The sequence below is a fragment of the Mustela lutreola genome, chromosome 11, assembly GCF_030435805.1.
Source record: "Mustela lutreola isolate mMusLut2 chromosome 11, mMusLut2.pri, whole genome shotgun sequence".
Classification (NCBI taxonomy): domain Eukaryota; kingdom Metazoa; phylum Chordata; class Mammalia; order Carnivora; family Mustelidae; genus Mustela; species Mustela lutreola.
The window spans coordinates 30,315,154-30,334,843 of record NC_081300.1 but is presented as its reverse complement, the minus strand read 5'-3'; the positions used below and the strand labels follow the sequence as shown (position 1 = coordinate 30,334,843).

At 37.9% G+C, this 19,690-nt stretch overlaps 1 long non-coding RNA gene and 1 pseudogene across 1 annotated transcript in view; both read left to right on the top strand.

Moving 5' to 3' along the window:
- Positions 1-19,690, top strand: part of LOC131810832 (uncharacterized) — a 227,235-nt gene that overhangs the window by 109,028 nt on the left and 98,517 nt on the right. The window lies entirely within an intron of this gene.
- Positions 7,879-7,979, top strand: LOC131811985 (U6 spliceosomal RNA; annotated as a pseudogene).

Genomic DNA, 19,690 nt, shown 5'->3' with positions numbered 1-19,690 from the left:
CTAATGTTTTGGCAAATTTCTTTTTCATCTTTTTTTTTTTTCTATATAGTATGTGGAGAACAATTGTCTATCTATTTTTGTGTGTGTATGTGTATTTAGTAAATTGTAGTCTTACCAAATATATAGTTTGTATCTTAATTTTCCTCTTCTGTTTCATTAGACAAGATTTCCTAAAAAATGTTTAAAAAGTATGCCATTTTCAAACTATACTTAATCTCCACATAACACACCATAATTTATTAAAATATTCTTTATTCTTGAATATTTGCATGTTCATAATCTTTCATTATTGCAATTAACACTTTGATAAACACCACTTAACATCAATGTATAATTCAATGCTTTTTCTCTCAGGGTAAATTCCCAGATGTAAGCTATTTGGATCAAAATATATCAACATTTTTAGTGATGTGAGCTCATATTGCCAAACCGTTCCCCTAAAAATACCAACTTATCATCCGTTCAATGAAAGAGAAGGCCCATCTACTTCATAAAAGATGCATTGTCAGCTTGAATATGATTTTATAGAAAGAACTTAGGCAATTTGATAGGTGAAAATAATGGCATTGGTTTTATTGCATTGTTAATAAAGTTGGACATTTCTTTTGTTTCATGGGAATTTGTGTGGAGTGTGTGTGTGAGAGAGAGAGAGAGAAAGAAAGAGAGAGGGAGAGAGAGTTGTTTTATCATGACCTTTAGTCTCTTGTCTTTTTTTTTGTAAGTAGGCTTTTGTAGGTATTAACAACAATTTTTATCTTTATGGTTCTCATAAAACTTCTAATAATGATAAATGTGGTTTGGAAATTAATGAAGAATTATAGCCAGGACTTCTTCATACCAAAATCCATTTATCATAGGAAGAAAATTAGAACCTTATGACTTTTTTAAAACACATGTTAAAATAGGCTGAAGTCACCAGGCATGAGTTGTAGAGGCTGATCACTTTCTTCTAAGAACTGGTTTGATTTTCCAACCCCAAATCTATTCGTTGCTCTTCATCACTTCATAACACAGAACCTTCCATGTGGTAGGAGTCTACCTATTTCTATGTCTGAAGTTCAGACATAAACTTCCAGGAGAAAATGCTTGTTTTTTGTTTGTTTATTTTTTTAAGTGATAGCACATGATATATTTCATTATATTAGGGAGGAAGAATTGTTCTTTAAATTCATGGAAATATTTAATAAACAATTTTATCTCGGGATTCTTTAACTTGCTCATTCATTTTCCTTCTTCTCACAGGCCAGGGGTAAGAGCAACAATCCCCTGAGGTATAATCTCACTCTTCCATTACCTTCTTTCTTTTCCTCCATTACCCTTCATGAGTTATAGGTTTGTTTGTTTGTTTTAATTCTTTCTTTCTTTTTTTGTCTCTCTTTCTTTCTTTTTGCTAATGCTTTAGTATAATAATCTTACTTCCATCTGTTTTTCCTTTAACATTCACAGCTTAATAAAAGCTGTTCTTCCTTCAAGCAAGAGAGAGGAGGATTGTGCCCTTAAAATACCATGCATATTTTTATATTAATAACATCTAATCTATAGAGTTGGGAAACAGGAATCTTATTCCAGATTGACCTAAATCATTCATTATAATGCAGCAGAAGGTACATACATAAATAGTATATAATAATATATGTAAAATACAGAAAATGATACATATAAAATATATGTATATATATTTATATACATATATGTATATATACAGAAACTATATAAAATAGTTTCTATATAAAATACAGTTTATAAGAAACTATATAAAATACATATGAAATGTTTTCATATTAAAAGGGCTTCTGCTTAGCCTCATGGATACAATGCCTGATGGTTACAATGTAATAGCATTGTTGCAATCTAAATACCTTATTGTTAAAAAAGTTATCACTTGTCAGTGAAATAATGTCTCTGGGACCAAGGCTGGTTGGTAGACAAATCTAAATCAGCTCCCTCTGTCTTAGGGTAACACAACCAACTTTGGTTTTAGCCAGAATGGAGGGAGTGATAATTTGGGAGATAGAAATAGAAAGATCCCACAACTTAAAATGTCCAGCATCAGTGGAAATATGGGGGCAAATAGACAGATGAAAATTTAACCATATTCATGAAGAAATACTTAAGTACAGGGCACCTGGGTGTCTCAGTGGGTTAAAGCCTCTGCCTTCAGCTCAGGTCATGATCCCAGGGTCCTGGGATCGAGCCCCGAGTCGGGCTCTCTGCTCAGCAGGGAGCCTGCTTCCTCCTCTCTCTCTGCCTGCCTCTCTGCCTACTTGTGATCTCTGTCTGTCAAATAAATAAACAGAATCTTTAAAAGAAGAAAGAAAGAAAGAAAGAAAAAGAAAGAAAGAAAGAAAGACTTAAGTACACATAAGAAAAAAAAAACAAAACTACCCTCATGATCCATGTACTTCAGAGAACTCGCCAATAGTGAGTCAATCTAGGAATCCATGTGATAGTTACTTTGCTCACAGGTTCCTCAAGTTACTTCTTAGAAGCCGGTTTTCCCATAAAGCGGGTCCAAGGCCAGATTGTGTATACAGGCTTTTGAGGAGGTGCCAGTGTCTGTGTAAGGCAGTGGGAGAGCCAGCCCTGCCGGTGTTGCCCGCAGTTCCTGGTCACTGGCAATCAGCACAGCTGTTGGGGTTCCCTAAGTGTAAAATGGGGCTGCTCTCAGCCCTCAGATTGCTTTTCTCCATCTCCCTGCCCCTACTCCATTCTTGATCGTCCCTTCCTCATTTCTTTGCTAAAGGGCCCCCTCGCTTGACTGTGCTTGCCCACCTAATTTCACTCAATCTCGTCAACTCGAGCAGTCCTCTAGCTCTTTCCTATTCCTGGAAATCTGGCTGCTCACCTCCAGCTTCACATCCACTGGCCAAATTTCTCAGCTTTCCCCTCAGAATGTCTCCAGAGTCTAATGATCTCACAGCATCTCCACGGATGCCATTCTCATTTAAGCCACCACTGTCTCTCTCCTGGTTTGTTTCGGAGAGTCTCAGAAATGTCACTCTATCTCCTCCCTGCTTGTGGGACAATCTGCAAGATCCCTACCTTCCCAGCCTCGCCACCTGTCACCCCCTCTTCTATTCCAGTCACAGTGGCCTCCTCAGTATTCCTCAGACTTACCAACAAACTCCTGTATAAGCGTCTTTGCAGTCTGTGTTTTCTCTGTCTGGGAGGTTTCCCCTACAAAACCAAATGGCTGGCGGCATCTGGCTGGCTCAGTCGAAACCTCTCGACCATTGCTTCATCTTCCTTAGAGCTATTAGCAAGGTTTCATCTCTGGCCTTCTTGCATAAAAAACAATAACCTATCTGTATTTCTCTTCCTTGTGTCATCTTTTATCACAATATATCTGATCTTTTTTTTTTTAAGTTTTATTTATTATTTACAAGAGAGAGAGAAAGAGAATGGGAGTGGGGAAGGGGCAGGAGAGAGAATATTCAAGCAGACTCCTACTGAGCACAGAAGCCTGTGTGGTGCTGGATCTCACCAGTCATGAGACCAAGACCTGAGCAGAAAACCAAGAGTTGGATGCTTAACAAGCTGAGCCGCCCAGGCACCCCAGTATATCTTGTCTTTGAACAGAGCATATATATATATGTGTTGTTTGTCTGCTCTCCTGGAATGCAGCCTTCATGAGGGCAAAGATTTTTTATCATTTTAAATATTTCTACTATTTACTCTCCCAGTGCTTAAAAGCAGTGCCTGGTGCAGGATAGCCCCGTAATAACTAAGTGGTAAATGAAGGACCGTATGAAGGAATAAAGGAATGTATATAGTCTTGCTACCTCTTTCGTACTTCATTGTATTGGAAATAAGACCTTAGACCCCTCAAACATTTAAATATTGAGGAAATTGTGGTCTTACTCTCAGTATAATTTTCCAGGAAGGAAAATAAGTACACAAGACAGTTTGTTATGCCCAAAGTTTCCAGATACCTAATAAATGAAAGGAATATTTTCTGGGATGGTATATGTATCTCCTCATACCCCATCTCATTGTGCTCATTGAGGCAACTGAGAAAGGATGAGAATGAAGTTAGTAGTGAAGGAAATGAGACAATATGGAAACCAAGATCAGGAAAGGGAGGTCAGTGCATATAACTGCAGGCAGATACTGCCCGTGCAGCTTTAATTGTTCTGGCTTAAAAGTAAAGACGGAATATGCATCAGCTTAAGGTTTGTAGTGTCTGTGAAGACAGACAATAGCAGCGCTTTGATTTGCTAGCTTTCCTTACTTGTCCTTATTAAAGGCTTTTACATTATAAATTCTTTCATCATTTCCTTTTTCCCTGACAACTGGTATGCTCCATGAGGGCTACTAAGGTAACTATTTTATTCCCATTGCCAGGTACACAGTTTGGTTTTAATACATTTTGAGAACAAAAGAATAAATGAATGAATGAATGAATGAAGGTTAAATTAAGAGGATAAAGACATTTTAGGGGGTGCCTGGTCGCTGGGTTGGTTAAGCGTCTGCCTTAAGCTTAGGTCATGATCCCAGGGTCCTGGGATCGAATCCCACACCAGGCTCCTTGCTCAATGAGGAGCCTGCATCTACTTCCCCTTCTCCCTGCTTGTGCTCTCTCTCACTATCTCTGTCTCTTTATCTCTCAAATAATAAATTTAAAAATATATATATATTTTAAAGCCATTGTAGGCCCTGTGCTGAGACAAGGGTTTCATGAAGCTAGATGAAGTGACTCAAGAGAGGTCAGCTCCAGGTTTGGGTAAATGGTGGGAATATCGACAAGTTGCAAAGATGGTAGAAATATATTGAATAAACCTCAAATAATTAAATGGCTTTCTGCCCTGTAATGCAAGTCTGGCCAGTTCAAGAGAAACTGATTCTGAAATCAGGATATTGATGTGGCAGATTTTAATGAAGGAGTTAAAGTTAATGAACATTGTTCTGATTTTTTGAATTCTTGGGTACACTAATGTGTTTCAGTTGCTGAGTGCTCTCTACCCCCAGAAACAGTGGCCTTGGGCTTAGGATGGGTGTCTAAATCCTAACCCTGACTTTTTTCCTCTGCCTAGGTTGAATTTTGATCATCTTCATTTATTATTAATTTATTGAAAAACTACCTTCTAGCAAGCATTTTCTAGATATCTGAGATAAAGTGAGAGATCCATACCTTGCCCTCACACAGCTCAAATTCATAGAGCAGTACACAAAGTTGGATATTTGAAACCTTCCCGTAGCCTATGGCATAATTACTTGGGAAACTCAGTGTTCATCTAGCCAGATGACAGTCTACAAAGCTGACTATTAAGTTTCGACTTCAAGCCCTCACTCAGACCCGATCCTGTCTTCTTCAGGCTTGGCACGTCACATCAGGCTCCCCAGGACTCACCATGATAACCAGCCCCCTGGTCAGGTGTCTTATCAGAGGATCTTTTGGGGGCATTCCACACACTGTCCTACTCTAGATCATTCCCCTGCCTTCCTAGTCTGCTCTCTCTGTTGCTGCAATATACAGCCTGGTTTTCTGCACTTGAAGAATGGGATGAATTCAATAGAACTGAGCCCTGATAACCCTCAGGAATATGACCCTGCAAAATTATTTCAGCTCTCTAATCCACAGTCTGTAAATAAGGATCATATGCCTTTCTCTGAAGGTTTCTGTGACACTCAAAGAAGATGAGATATTATTTTATCACAATGCCTGTCATAGGGGCTCCTGTTTTCTTTCTCAGTTCCTGTGAACAGAAGTATGGCCAGTAAACAATGCCCAGAGGAGGGAAGTAGAAGCCTAGGAAAATTGAAAGAGTCCCTTGAATTATTAAATTGAAATGATTTCTCTGGAGAGTACCCTTAAGTAAGTTATTGAAAACAGTAATTTATTAGTTATATTTGGGACAAAGTGACCTTGGGAAATGTGGTATAGTTTTCATAATCACTCTGGCTTATTGTATTCATTTGACACTTCAAGATACAGTATCCTATATGCTATACAGAAAGAAATTTATAATAACTAAGAATCACCATGACTATTAATTATTTTAACTCAAGTCTGTCAAGCTTGTAAGCATGTAAAATATTTAGCAATTAAACATAAAATTACAGAGAAAAGCTTCTCCAGAAGGAAAAAAAAAGATTATTTCTCTTTTTGCTTTGAATAATGCCCGTGTGTATGCATGCGTGTGTGTTTGTACGTTTGAAGAGCACTGAAGTTTGGGGTGTCATTGTACTCTTTAACTGTTGATTTGCATTTGAAGTCCTCCAATGTGTGTAGTCTAAAGTGCCAATTTAGTTATATTTTTATTCAGTCAATCCCCCACACTTGCTCACACTTGCTGTTCCTGAGGCTATGAGTCTTTATTAAGGTTATAAAATGCTTCGACCTTCATAAAAGGCACAGTGACTTCCCTTGAGGTCCAAAGCATTAATGATGAGGTGAAATGCAAAATCATTATCTGAGGGCAGCATCTCTCCACCACAGAAGCTATTCAAATCATCCGATTGAAAGGCAAACCTACCCAAAAGCTAATAAAGAATTCTCCCTGGCAGTTGAAATATTGGACAAATTGCTTTTCAACCTATGATAGGATGTTAACCCGGTGACGGCCAAATGATGCTGCTGGTTCACTGTATTCCACTTCTGTAAGCTGGGTAATTGATGGTCTTTGGGTCCAGAGGTCAAAAGTTGTTGGTGAGTTTGTGATGAGAAACTTTGCTGTGGAAATGGGCCAGTGGTGAGTGTTTATTGCTTGCCAGTGTCTCAGTACCAACGGCTCTAAGAGGAGAGCCAGGCTTCATTCTGGGTTAGTGTCACATTTGCATTCAAGTGTTCATGAAAACTTGTAAGTGCATCAGTGGAAAATTGAATGCTGACAACATGAGAAAATGTCACTTCTATGAAAACCAGTGTATAAAGACAGTGTCTTACCTCCTTCCCTTCTCAAACAGAGAGCCATGTACACCTTTGTATGTAACACCCATGGTGATGCTGGTAACAAATAAGCGTCTCTAATACAACCAGTCTGTCCATTTCATCCTGGATTTGAGGACTGTGTTAAAAAGAGCCGCGAGTATTTGAGACTAGAAAGGCCATGTTGACCCGTATTTACTCTACCTTTGTAAATTGAGACTGATTAATTTTTTGCATGATGAAAAAAAGTTCTCCATAAATACATCAAAATCCAAATTCCATATGGTTCTTAAATTTATTACAAAGTGGATGTTCTTGGGCTTCTATTATGTAACACGGTAATTTATTATATGATATCAGAGATAAAGAATGTTCTGGGTAAACGGGATCTAAAAAATCATCTTGCTCTGGGGCGCCTGGGCAGCTCAGTGGGTTAAGCCTCTGCCTTTGGCTCAGGTCATGGTCTCAGGGTCCTGGGATCAAGCCCCACATCAGGCTTTCTGCTCAGCAGGGAGCCTGCCTCCCTCTCTCTCTCTCTGCCTGCCTCTCTGCCTAATTGTGCTTTCTCTCTCTGTGTGTGGAATAAATGAATGAAATCTTTGAAAAAAGAAAAAAAAATCATCTTGTTCTTGGGTTCCCATCTAGTTCCTGAGTCTACAGAGGATCACCAGTCTATAAAGGTAGAAAGGTAAGTTGGTAATCACATTCAGAATTTCATAAAAGTTGCTGGAGATCATACATTTACTGGTTGATGTAGGGTTCAACTTTATTTGCTTTTGACTGGATTGATACCAACTCAGGGCACAAGTAATACTGCTATGTGTGTTCTCACTGCTATCCAGAAGCTTTGGTTAGCAGTAAAGTAATTTATGAGAAGTACATAAAATCTGGGTTTTCTGTTCAGGCTAGCCAACTAAACTTAACGCTTAATGACTGTGTAGTTCTTGATACTGTTGAAATATTTTTCTCATATAAACTAGGCATGAAAGCATAAGAAACAATACTGTGATTTGCTTTTGGCAGCATATACACCGAAATTTGAATGATAGAAAGATTAATGTGGTCCCTGAGAAAGGATGCCATGTAAATTCATAAAGCATTCCATAGTTTTAAAAGGAAAGGCTATTCCAACACACAAACTATTTTTAAGGCATTTTAAAAAAAGATTTTATTTATTTATTTGACAGAGATCACAAGTAGGCAGGCAGGCAGAGAGAGAGGAGGAAGTACGTTCCCCGTTGAGCAGAGAACCTGATGTGGGGCTCGATCCCAGGACCCTGGGATCATGACCTGAGCCAAAGGCAGAAGCTTTAACCCACTGAGTCACTCAGGCGCCCCACACAAACTATTTTTGTACTGAAATTTGCTAACTTGAATACAGAATTTTCCTTTTGGCCAATAATCAGATTTCTCTCTAAGTCACCTGGACATTGCTCATTTCTAAGAAATTGAAACTAGAAACATTGTGACAGTTATGTTGAAAAATAATTGTACTGAAATTAACTATCCTCATTTGGTTTTAATTTTTAAATGTTTGTGAAGAAGAGGGTATGGGGAAGAAGAGTAGGTAGTTTCTTTTGTAAGTATAAAATTAATGAACATGCAATGGATACGAAAACACAAACACTAGCAGGAAAATGAGAATCAGGAGATCTGGTTTCTGGCAATGACTCAGTCAGTGTCTACGGGAGGTTTTTTTTTTTTTTTTTTTTAAAGATTTATTTATTTATTTGACAGACCACAAGTAGGCAGAGAGAGAAAAGGAAGCAGGCTCCCTGCTGAGCAGAGAGCCCAACACGGGGCTCGATCCCAGGACCCTGATATCATGACCTGAGCCAAAGGCAGAGGCTTAACCCACTGAGCCATCCAGGCACCCCGTCTATAGGAGTTTTAAAACATTGTTGTATTTATCTTAGTTTTTAATTTCTAGTCATACCAGACAATCTCTAAGCCTCTTCCAGTGATGCACTTTAGTGATGAAGCTACATTTTTTTGTTGTCGAATCCACTTCTTATTCTCAAGAAAGACATATAGGAGATCTTGACCCTGGAGTTATTTATACTGGGGCTTTTGGCTACTGAATGTAGGAGGTCTGCTTCCCAAATACTCAGCAATCTTGTTTCCTCACTTTTTAAGGGCATGAGTAAGAGACTTCTAATAAGGAAGATTTTAAGGTAAATTTACCTTGAGCCTAGACTCTGGTACTCTATGAAGACTCAAGAATTGAATTAAGTGAAGGCTGAGAAACATTTGGGTAACGCCCTCTAGTTACTCCCAGCAGGGAGTGTTTAGACTCTGGTTTTCTTGGGGAAAAGAGAAGTCATGAGAATAGCTTAAGAAGTCATGAGAGTAGCTTAAGAAGTCATGAGAGTAGGAGCGCCTGGGTGGCTCAGTGGGGTAAAGCCTCTGCTTCGGCTCAGGTCATGATCCCAGGGTCCTGGGATCGAGCCCCACATCAGGCTCTCTGCTCAATGGGGAGCCTGCTTCCTCCTCTCTCTCTGCCTGCCTCTCTCCCTACTTGTGATCTCCATCTGTCAAATGAATAAATAAAATCTTTAAAGAAGAAGAAGAAGAAGGCGGAGGAGGAGGAGGAGTCGTCGTCATGATAGTAGTTTAAAGAATGACCAGTGCCTAAATCAATCTCACTCAATATTTCCTGCAATAGAAATATTGCAGGCTCTTATCACAAGGAAAAAAATTCTCTGTGCAGTGATGGATGTTAATAGGACATGTAGTGGGGATTATTTCATATGTATACAAATATGGACTCATGTCGTACACTTGAAACTAATAAAAAAATATAAGAGGAGGCAAAAAGAGAGTCACTTTAGAAAAAGGAATAAGTGAATGTAGGAACAGATTTTTATGTCCAGCAAAGGTGTTTGTCAAACATTAAGATTTAAAAAAAAAAAAACAACCCTGCAAAAAAGAGGTTTTTTTTTTTTTGGTTTTTTTTTTTTTTGGTTTTTTTTTTTTTAACATATAGCATATTGTTAATTTCAGGGGTAGAATTCAGTGATTCCTCACTTGCATGTAACACCCAGCGCTCATCACATCATGTACCCTCCTTCATGCCCATCCCCCAGCTACCCTGTCTTTCCACCCCCCCCCCAGCAACCCCCAGTTTGTTTCCTATGGTTAAGGGTCTCTAAACAGTTTTAAACTCATACAGCTTAGAACATACAGTATGTATGAGCTCTCCATGAAGAATTTATTAGATCAGCTTTATTCAATTAATAAATGATTGGGAAAATGTCACCAAACACTGATGATGGGCTTTAATGCATGTAACTGGGGACCTACAACAAAAACAAAGGTGTGGGTAAGTGTAGAAGATGAACACATGGATATCGTATTTTGTGGCAAAGCAGAAATAAGGCAATGAGATATGAGTGGAGACGACAGAGGGGAAGTAGAAAGTAGAATAAGCTCATTGGTTGATGTATAGGGAATAGGTAAGATTTCAAGGGTTTTGTTAAAAACTAACAAGCTAGAAAATAAAATTATACTAGGCTCCAAACTGAATTTTTTCTCAAAACTCTTTTCCAAAAAAAAATATATATATATATAAAACAGAGGGCATTATGGAAGACATAACTTTAAAGATGAAAAGTAGAATGAAAATATAATTCTTCCTAGTTATCATTTTTGAAAGATTTTTATTTATTTATTTGAGAGAGAGAGAGCAGGGAGTCTGATGCAGGGCTGGATCCCAGGACCCCAAAATCATAACCTAACCTAAACGTTATGGTTAACTGAGCTCTAGTTATCATTTTTAATTAAAGAGCAAATAATGCACATTTTGTAAAGAAATAAATGTAGCAAGTATAACCTAATATGCATACTTATAAAATTATTGTGACAAAAATTGAGACCAACAGAAGTCAGACATTCAAGTTAGAAGACACATATCGGCTATATCAATAAATATGAATGAAGTTAATTTACTTGTTAAAACAGTGTATTTTTTTTATTGTTACATTAATCACCCTACAGTACATACAGTACATCATTATCTTTTGAATAGTGTTCCAAGATTCGTTGTTTGCATATGACACCCAGTGCTCCATGCAGTACGTGGCCTTCTTAACTCTCATCACTGGGCTTTTTACTTTGGTTTCCATAGCTATGCGAAGCCATATGCTCTATGCAAGGGGAAGAATAAAGGGATTCAGAAAAGCAAGCAAACAAAACAGACAAAGGCGTGCATATTTATTTATTTATTTATTTTAAAGGATTTTATTTATTTATTTGACAGAGAGAGACACAGCGAGAGAGGGAACAGGAGTGGGAGAGGGAGAAGCAGGCTTCCCAAGGAGCAGGGAGCCTGATGTGGGGCTCAGTTCCAGGGCCCTGGGATCATGACCTGAGCCGAAGGCAGAGGCTTTAACCCACTGAGCCACCCAGGCACCCCTATATGTACTTTGAAATGCACTTTTTAATTGCTTAAACTGAAATGGCCACACCGCAATTCAGGCCTACCCTAAACAGCACTCTAATAAAGGTGATACCATAAGTAAGCTGTTGATTCAGCAGGTACACACACACACACACATACACACACACACACAGTCAACATACAGACCCCAAGCAGAGTTGTTGTGCTCCTCTCTGTTGCCACTAACAGAAATAAGGGAATCGATAATGTGCAGTGTATCTGTAATGTGCAGTGTGGTGACAAGAGCAAAACAATGGACATCACTCTTGAGCAAATGAGAGCTATAATCAAAACCGCATTATTTGGGTTTCAGAATTATATTCTTCAAGCTTTTGTAATGCCGGCATTACTACAGTTCTTTCAGGGCAAGAAGCTCTTCAGTATGTTGAGTCTGAAACACTACCTCACTCCCTATTTTCCATGAAGCACTCCCATGAATCGCTTAATTATCAAAAACAATTGCATCTGAGCTGAGCGCGCATTTTGATTGGAGGAGCTGGAGACAGGATGCCTTATCATATAAAATATGCCTATAATGTGAGGCTGAGAACAGTTGTTCTGAGGGTTGAGATTTTATCTTACACGTGAGGCCCCCGCTTATTCCAGGCTTTCCGAGTATCTATTGACTGACTATACCGAAGAGTGAACAATTGTTCATTTTTAACAATTTCTATGCAGATACAGTATTCCCTTCTTTAGACACATTACAGGTTGTCAGTTCCTTTTGTTGTTGATATCTCCCTAAAATTTCAGCCCCCAAGAACAAAAGAATATGCTTGTTTTACAAGACTAAGCCTAAATTATATTTCCCTGGTCAGAAAAATAGTTTAATTACTTTATAAACTTTTCTCATTTAAAACAAATTTATCCTGTGTCTTTGATGATTACCATAAATTGCAGCCATGCTTCTTCTAATATATTCTATTACTGTTTGGTTCTCAGAAGATTTAAAGGGTGCCAATTTCCTCTACAATTTATCAGACAATATTCAGCAGTGCTGTTTAGAGAAAACTTATAAAAATACAACTTAACAAAAGATTTATCACACTGCTTGCATTTTAGCATGTTTCTAAGACCAGTAACCTAGTTTCTTCTTGCCTGCTTTTGACAAGAGTAAGCTTAATATTAAATATTAACTCTCCTCCCTGTAAAAAGGCATAGATATTATTTATTCAGGATACATTTGATAGAAAGTTATTTAGAGATTTTCATACTCTACTGCAATGCCTATGTAAGGATAATTCCTCCTTATTTGATTTGATTGTCTTTCCCCATAAATTTTATTTAGTAGCCTTGTCGCCTACTCTGCCCTACACACACATGCACACACAAATACTCTTCAACATATATATCCTTTCGGTTCTGAATTTTGATGAATATACCTGCTAATAGATCTCTCCTACTTTCACTATTTGGCTGTCTGAGGAGGCTGACTACATGGGACTAATTCTGTCATTTATGTTCTTTCTCTCTATCTCACCACACCCCAACCTTCTGGCTGAATACTTTATTGACAAAAAAATCTGGAATTTTCTTCAGAGGGAGGAAATCCCAGCCTATGGGCTCTGGCCCAACCCCAGGACTGCATTGAAGTGATCCCCCTCCTGATGTGTACAGCTCCCGGATCCTCTCCCTAAGGTTAGAAGGGCAAGATGAGCCACAGCCAACTTTTTGGATTAAGCCAGTATCATTGAGTAGAACCCTAAAATCCTACCTGATCTACAAACATATCCTAATCATTAAATTTGTTAGGGGCTATGAGGAGGCATCTCTAGGTTGCCTGATGCTAAGTCTGGTTCCTTCAGAAGATGGCACCTCTCTGAGCCAGAGATGATGTGGAGAACAGAAGCACAAAAATCTCATCTGTTAAGCTCTCATTCCATATCCACCACTGAGTCGTTTGCTTTACTTTCTTGTTTTACCTAAAGTCATCGAATTCATACCCTAGACTTTTGCATTGTCTTGAGAACATTCGAGATCACATAGCCCCTAAGTGTCAGAGCTATAGCTAACATGCACCCCCTCCACCCATGAAGAAGCACCCCCCTCAAAGCTCCCACAGCTTCTCTGTGGGCCAGACTCATATCAGAACTGAGGACTGGCCTTATATTTTAAGTCTCTTTAGATATTTACATTATATTCTTCTAAAAAAATTACCTTCTTTTAAATACCTAATAGAAACAGGTCTCCAATGAAATCCATGTTCTTCTTTCAAACGTATGGAGTTGGGCTGGGACTCAGCTGTCTTACTGGGTGCACCATACCTTTGCAGAGGCATTGCCGTATAACTGAATTCTCTGCTGGCCCACCCCAAATTTGGATGTCTTGCCATATATACTCTTTTCTTCCTACTGGCTGAGATGAGCAGAGCATCATTGCTTATGAAGTCATTTGTTGGAGGTAGCAGAGCCATTGTCCCTCTGGGTCTCTGGATCATGGCATGTGGGTAGCTAGGTTGCCCATTGCCTAAAACACCCATCCTGGACTGTTAAATGAGTAAGGGAAATTTTTTATTCCTTAAGCCTGTGAATTAATGTTGAGTGTCCTGTGGCAGCAGGATAGCTTAGTCTGTCCTAACCAGGGAGAACTCTGTTTATGTTTTTAGTTAATTTACTTAACTTACAGAATTTTGCTGTGTAAAAATATGGTACACTGTAAATAACTGTGTTTTGTTGGTGAGGTTATCCTGATAATTAAATTGATGTCTTTACGCATGGCCAAATTAACTATCCAGACAATGAATTTTAAAAAGGAAAAAAAGATTCCATGAAATTGGTTGATGGTCAGTTTGTAGGAAAAGTAACTGGTAATTTTGGACTGATTTTCCCTTTCTGTTCTATTTTAAAAGTATGTGTGGACTCAATGCCAGATTAAGTGTTTTCTCACCACATACAAGCAGGAGTATTTTTATTCCTTTGCTGACCTCCACTGTAGTTCTGTCCTATGTTTATCTCAAAGAAATTATTTCTCCAGAAACAGTAATGACAAAGAAGAACAAAGACAAGGATTTCTAGCATTTGTGTAATCCGTTTTGTTGATTCAATTTCTGTGATGTCTTTAAAAATGTCACACTCCTTTCTTTATTATTGATCAGTTTGGTAAAGTCTTGCTGAAAAGGGGGCAGTGGGATATATCAACTGTCTTAGGCATTTCTTTCTTTTTTTAATAGGATTTATTTTAGAGATAGAGCAAGATGAGAGAGAGAGAGAGAGAGCACTGAATGGGTGGGGCAGAGGGAGAGATCCCAAGCAGACTCCCCACTGAGCAGGAAGCCCAATGTGTGCTTGATCCCATGACCCATGAGGTCATGAACCAAGAACCAGGTGCTCAACCAATTGAGTCACCCAGATGCCCCATCTCTGATAGGCATTTCTAACTTCCTACAACTAATACATGGTTATTTTTATGGAATAGTTATTGCAAAAAAGCACCATTTCAAACAGTATTTTTTCTTTCTTCACATAAGATCTGAATCCAGTGTCTCAACAATACACTTAAATTCTCATGATCTTGGAACAGGTGGGCACATATTAAGAAATGTCAGACTCCATCAGCCCTGCTGAACATAGATATTCCACGTGGTGATTTTGAGTATAGTAGGAGAAAAAAAAAATCAATCTGTCAAAATAATAAGACATAATATGTAATTTTAGTCTTCATCTCTTACCTTATCCCAACTACAAATGTTTTCTATTTGTTTATCTATCTACTCTTACCCTCCATGGCCCTAGCATTCTCAGCTGTGTGATGTAAGTTATGAAAACATCCACTGGATTCTATCACATTTTAAGTCAAAACCCATTGCACTTGAGGAAAAAAAAATACAAAATCTTTAACTTCATCCACAGTGGACATGGTCAGGCCCATGCCTTTGTAAATTCAAGTTGTGCTACTGTATGTCTTTATCTTTCTCAGCATACAATAGGCTTGATTTTTTTGTGTTATTGTTTGTTTGGGGTTTTTTTGGTCACCTTTTTTTTTTTTTTCTCCTTTTCAACACTTAAGCACTTTCCTACCTTAAAGCCTCTCCACTTACTATTCCCTTTTCAGGAATACCTTTCCCCTGCTTATTTCTACATTCCAAGTTAAAGGACATTCCTTGAAAAAGGCTTTCCCCAACCTCCAAATATGGTGCCCTGTTATAACTGAGTGCTCACCGTATTTATCATTTACTTTTGCATCTAATTGTTAGTTTAATAGTCATGGATTCTGTAGAGTGAATACCTATTATTTTTTCTCCTCAGCATTCCTCTGTACAGAAGTACCTTTCTGGAAACTTATTCCCCATTCCATCTATGTTATCTTTTCTAGAAAGTTCTTTTATGCAATTGTAAGCCCACCCCAACAATTGTGTAATAGAGGGATGGACACCTAATTCCATCTACGTACCTTCTTCTAGTCACAGTTGATTGGAAAAAGGGGCCAATCAGAGTTCTTCACTAGGCTTCTTCAAACTGCAGTAATCATAATCAGCCTATTCTTGAGTAGCACTTGGTGTTCTTGACGCCTTTTCTCTACAATTTAGTGAACTCTGACTTGCAGAAAGAATCAGAAATGAGAAAAGGAGGGAGAGTATGAGCCGTATTTGGGTACCTGGTTATGGTTTTTCCAGAAGCCAGGGTACAAACATTGATCCTCTTAGACATAAACTGGCTTTATGAGATACTTCAGTCTCTTCGTTGTTTGTACTGAAGTTAGTTTGTGTTAGATTAACTGGAAGTTAAGATGGCTGACTAGCAATATGTCCTAGAAGATGTAAGCACCACAAAGTCACCCTTTCTGGCCAGGATGTCCCATCACCTGTTTCTTCAGAATAAACATCTTTGTGTGATTTCGTAAAGGTATATTAAACTACAAAGTTTATATTAAACTTTGTGTATTAGAGAGTATTTTAAACTACAGAGGAACCACGTACTAATGCTTCTTCTTTGATTTATTTTTATCTAGACTGTGAATGTTTGTGTGAAGGTTTTTTGGTCTTATTTTGAAATCTAGAAATCTAGAAATCTAGTCCAGATTGTAAAACTTAAATATTGGACTTAATACTTGTTTTAAAACCAGCCACTCTAGATTTTAAAAATTCTCCTCCTTTCTGTCCTCTCAAAATATAAATTCTTATTTGAAAATAGGGTAAAAATTTTTCCTCTCAATAAAGGATCTTTTGCCAATTTTTAGCATTTTCTACTTCCTCAGTTCTGCCACCTTAGGTATAAGTGGAGAGGAACCTAGCTATTTGTGTACATTTGCCTGAAAATATCCTATAATGAAGGATCAAGGCATCCGACTGAGCAATGTAAAAATGTAGGCTTCCCCTGCTCTCTCAAAATTCCCACCCTGGGAGTACAATCTTGCTACCTCACCATATGCTTAGGGTATTTCAGGGAGTAAAGTCAAATTGGAACCCTGTTTCCTGCTGTTTCACCATGATTGTTTGTACAACAGATGCAGGCAATCCATCAATGCCAGGAGAAACTAAGAGGAAACTGCTCTCATAACCATAGACACCAAAACACAATCTTAAATCCTTGCTTAACGAACAACAAAGACCATTATTTTGATCTAGGGGGAAATACCATTAATATTAATATCTTTAAATAATCCATTTTGAAGTAAATTAAATGTAAGCCTTATAGAAGTAAAAGTTGGATAATTGACTGAGATAAATAATACTAATAATGACATTAATAACAGGTAACCAATCCTTTATTGTTTATAAACCTCTTTTTAAGCCATTAACTAATCTTTTTTAAAAAGATTTTATTTATTTGAGAGAGAGAGAGCATGAGCAGGGGGAGTGGGAGAAGGAGAAGCAGACTCCCTGCTGAGAAAGGAGCCCAATATGGTACTCAATCCTGGTACCCCAGGATCGTGATCTAGCCAAAGGTAGATGCTTAACCGACTGAGCCACCCAGGTGCCCCAAGTCATTAACACATTTAATGTGTTCATCTCCCAAGAGGCCACATTTTAGAGATGAGGCAAATAAAATTTAGTTAGAGAATATGATTGAATAAGTATTGCTAGGTAATATAGAGGGCATCTAGTTTAATTTGAATTTGAGATAAGCAATTTCTTTTTAGTTTAAAGACATTTCAAATAGTGCATGCTCATCTAAAATTAACATTTAGGTTCGTATCCTGCATTTTTATTTGCTCAATCTGGGAACCCTAGATAAAACTAAGGTTACAAAGTTAGTAATGGGCAAAGCAGGAGATTTTTTACAACCACTGGAGAAACTGATGGTTGACATGAACTTTGAACAGATTATAGTAGACACTATTATGGATTTATTGTCAAGACATTGTAGGAAATATTTCTTCACATTCCATATCTCCAGGTGTGATGCAAGTTAGAGATTATCCACGAATAGGCACTAATTCTGGTGGGCCTCTTTAAAATATGTGTGATATATTGACCCAGGGAGAGCTAAGAATTAACCAGGCACATTTCTTCACTGGCTACCTACCACAACCACTAATGACTGAGGGTTAAAGCCTTCTTTGAGCGCAATTTATGCTCTGGGATATTTATAAAGAACAAGTTCATCATTAGAAATAATAACCAGTGGATTTCAGTCTCAGCTTGACCCTGTGAGAAAATAGATCCAAAAAAGGACTTTTTATGGGAAAAAGAGAAGGAAGATCATTTAGCCTTTTGAACTCTGTGGGAATCAGTATGGGAAGTAAGTAAATGAAACTATGGTAGAAGACTTTGGTCAGCTTCTTTTGGTTCAACCTCCAGACTAGATCTTATCCATTGTATTAAGACCCACATATATTTTCACTAATGTCAGTTTTAAGACTGCTAAGGCTATATATAAGTCCAAAGATAAAAAGGTAAGAAGACTATAGCTTCTATAAAACAGAAATTTTATCAAAAATTTTAAGTTCTTAATTCTAGAGTTAGCAATCATAGAGAAATTCTCAAAGGAAATCTATAGCATTTCTTTCTAGAAGTGAAGTAATGAGTTGTGTAACTTGCTTATAACTAGTATCAAGCTAGCCAGAATTGGTTAGTGGTGGCTGGTTGTGTTACTTGACCATAAAATACATATCATAAATTTGGGCTTAGCAAACAGTTTCCTCGTTTTAGTGGGCATATTCACAGAACACCAAGAATAAGTTCCTAAAAGGAAGTCAGGACCATTGATAATCCTAAAGAATGGGACCTTTTCCTTCAGGTGGCAGAGCTGAAAACAGAGTATACCCTCTAAGGAGGAAATCAATTGAATGATATTTAATAAAATAACATCATTTTATTATGTTTTAGATGGATCTACCATTTCAGACATTCACTCATAAATTTGAGCATTTCTAAAAGAAAGTAACTTGAAAGTGACATTCCTGGTGCATACTTACAGTGTCGTGAGAAGTGATGACATAGGCCTCTATGGCCTGTGTGGAATGAGTGATACCAGTTAGAACTCATCAAGCCCCAATCTGTATGAGCTTAAACTAAATGACAAACATTAAGAAGCTTAACACTTGACCAAGCTGCAACACTGAAAAGCATTAATCCCCAGAATGGTTTTCCAGGGCAGTGCTAAAATTTAGCTAAAACGTGGACATATCTGAAAAGGATGAAATCACTTACATCAAGGGAAGTTAATTCCTGTATGTAATGTTGAAAGAACAGATCAAACTGCAGGAGAAAACTAAAGCACATTTAATTAAGAGAGACACAGACATCACTGTTAGGAAAGATATTTGGGGAAAGCTCCACTGAAGCCCAAACTTCATGGTTTCTGAAGTGCTATTTCCATTTGACTGGGACAGAAAGATCAATAAATAGTGGTCATTTTTGGGGTCAAGCTACTGTTTGTTCTCCATAAATTATTCCCTATAAGTATTGCACTGTCAGAGAATGAATAACACATGCTATCTCCTGCTTAAAACTCCTTCCTTTTGGGATGGAGCTTACTTGTCATTTGAGATGTAAGTTCCTTAACCTATTTGAGTATCCCTTTTTTGACCAGATGTGACAGAAAAGAAATGCCTCATGGAATTTTACCACAGGTGCAGGTATAGCACAAGGGAGCAGGTTACACATAAATTTTGTCATAGGTTCCTAGTCTTCATCCCCAAAAAAGGTACAAAGCAAGATTTTTCTGCCTTTTACTGGAAAGGTTTCATTGTTGAAGGCCATGGACACTGATTGTTTGCCCCTAAACCCAAGGGAGCAATGCCAGGTGCACTCAGAAAAGTGAGGTGTCTGACCTTGACACAGAGGATTAAATGCAAGGTAGAAAATAAATAAATCTAGTCTGGGCACGGCACATGAAACAGAGTAAAAGTTCTTGTAAAACACTTTCAGCAGTTTCTGTTATTTGATTGCTCTAATATTTGACTCATTCCAGTCGCATAAACTAAATTCGTGCCAGTCCTAA